Source organism: Etheostoma spectabile, unplaced genomic scaffold (assembly GCF_008692095.1).
Source record: "Etheostoma spectabile isolate EspeVRDwgs_2016 unplaced genomic scaffold, UIUC_Espe_1.0 scaffold00001599, whole genome shotgun sequence".
Taxonomy (NCBI): Eukaryota; Metazoa; Chordata; class Actinopteri; order Perciformes; family Percidae; genus Etheostoma; species Etheostoma spectabile.
The window spans coordinates 11,340-13,769 of record NW_022602777.1 but is presented as its reverse complement, the minus strand read 5'-3'; the positions used below and the strand labels follow the sequence as shown (position 1 = coordinate 13,769).

Below are 2,430 nucleotides of genomic sequence, written 5' to 3'. Positions count from 1 at the left end.
AGTTGGGTTATTTTTAACCCAGCAGTTTTAAGAGTGTGTTGACTTATTTGTGCATTTGCCTGTTACTATCCTTTCTCTTGTGCCTCAGCTGCCATTGGAACCTGACTCCTGCTTCACTCCTGCCATCCACTGGACCCCCCCACCACTAGCCGGCTTACTGTCCTCCTCTGACGGACTCGCGCCTTCCTGGAAACCACCAGACCTGTTCACCCGGGAAACCTGAATGTGCTTTTCCCCCTCAAAAATCTAGACTTGATACTTGAGTACTTTAAATAAACCTGTTAATTCACACTCCTGTCTCTGTGTTCTGTCTACATTTGGGTCCTGTTCCTAATAGTTACCACTTCAGAAGTACAGTAAGTACATCATTTATATGTTGTATGTATATTTTATTGTATTTAAACTGTTAGACTTTGATCTTGACATTGCATGTCCTTGTATGGTTTAGTTTTACTCTAAAAATCTGCATTTGATTTTATCATTAGATTGAATACGTTTTTTTTCCTTTGCAATTTGTGATCATACTTGTTATGAATTTACAATAACCCTACACAAATTGAACAGCACCTAGTGCATTTCCAATTACACTTGACTTAATTACAAATTCATGTCTTCTTGTATGACTACAATACTGTATGTCCCTATAGTCACTTCAGAAAAACAACAAAAGTATTTCTAAAAAGACCTTTTATTGCACATTAAATAGTGCAGTTCACCTTTTACAATCCAATGTAAGTTCCACACATAAAACACTGCTGTGGTTTAGGTAAAGGCAAACTTGCCATCTTGGCTCTCAGCAATCCTATTTCTGAAAGAAAGAATCACAATTTCCGTTTAAGCCCCTTATGTTAAATATCTATGCACACTAGCATGCAACTGTACTTTATTAATTAGCTAGGAGAATACACATGAATCAACAACAGTCCATTGTTCTTTATTGTAACTGTAACTTAGTTAAATTAGCTTATTTCCGCTAACATTAGCTCTTAACAGCATGTCAAGGTTAAATACACCAACTTTAGACTGACAGGGCAAACAGTAGCACGACATTATTGGTGCATTATGGTTTTTACAGTTAGCTAAACGTTATAAGAAACTTAGTTATACATGTGTTAATAGTTAGCGTTAAATAGTGATAAGCATTACCAATCACCATTTCGCATTTTGCTGACACTACGTTTAAATTTAGAACAGTAAACTTTGATTTGCAGAAAATGAAGGTTAGCATGTTTTACCATAGCTAGCTAAGTGGCAAGCTAACGTTACAGACAATTTACATGGTAACTTCAGATACATTTACTTTACAATGTGACTCCTCTTATTTGTACTAACTATGGGATAAAGATATACTTAAAACCTAGCAAAGCTACATCTTACCTTGAATTATGTAGGCTAGCTTTCAGCAGCAGTTGCATCCACATTGCCAGTGAAAGTGGTTAGCTGAAGTAACGGTAGAGCAGCGTTGCTAACTCTCAGCTAACGTCAGTCAAATCCCGCCCATAGACTCTATATCCCACCCACCGGTCTGTGGCTCCTCTCTCACTCCGCCCTCTCGTCTAAAATCATCACATCCACAACCAGGATGGCTGCACCCATAAACGCAAACTTGACAACTCATATCAGATCTCTACAGACTGATGGGTGACGTCACACACGCTCTGTCCATTAATATTATTATTATAGTCTATGGTTAGTCATGACGGTTACAGAAACATTCAAAATTAGACATTCACATAAAATTAAATATCAGTGTAATACTGCAGCTTGACTCTTTGTCAAATAGAGAGGAAACATGAAACAACACATCAGGATTCTCTTATTGGCGGAGCGTAAGTCATTGGCCCTGAAAGCTGTAACGTATATCACGTGCTAAAAGACTAGCAAACAGCTGCTGGAGCTCGGTTACTTCTGCTGGTTTATAGTTAGTTCACTGTCTCAGGGAAATAGAGAAAGGGATGCATTTCTGCACTAATTGTATGTTTTTTTAACGTTAACGGAATTAATTACCATAGAGAAGTAACGTTAGTAAACCTGTTATTGTTGTTTTGTTGTCTAATCAGCTGCCATCTACTGAAAGCAGCATGACAAGATAAACAACGGTAATGTTACTTAAGTATTCTAAAACATTTAGCTAAGTTAGAGCGTATAGACATGCTAGCGGACTGTTAACCGGATAGTAGCTAGCTGTCATGAAGTAGCTAACGTTAGTAGGCTACTATAGGTTAAGGAGCGTTGCCAACACGTGCACACAAATACATGAAAACGTGACTAATCTGCAAAATCTGCAATCTGCGAAAAACGGTGCAAAATTCCTCATAGACTTTAATGGGAAATCTTAGGGAAATCACTCAACATCGCTCAAAACAACACCTCCATGCTGCATCGCCATACTTTAACGTAGAAACATAGTTACAAATTGAAACTGAAGAC

General features: G+C 37.9%; 1 long non-coding RNA gene across 1 annotated transcript; it reads right to left on the bottom strand.

Moving 5' to 3' along the window:
- Nucleotides 1-205: 205 nt before the first annotated feature.
- On the bottom strand, nt 206-1,360 carry LOC116675166 (uncharacterized). The gene is made up of 3 exons (XR_004328305.1): nt 1,351-1,360; nt 1,012-1,016; nt 206-330 (listed from the first exon to the last, which is right to left on the bottom strand). It is a non-coding gene; the product is annotated as an uncharacterized LOC116675166 (long non-coding RNA).
- Between the last annotated feature and the right edge of the window lie 1,070 nt (nt 1,361-2,430).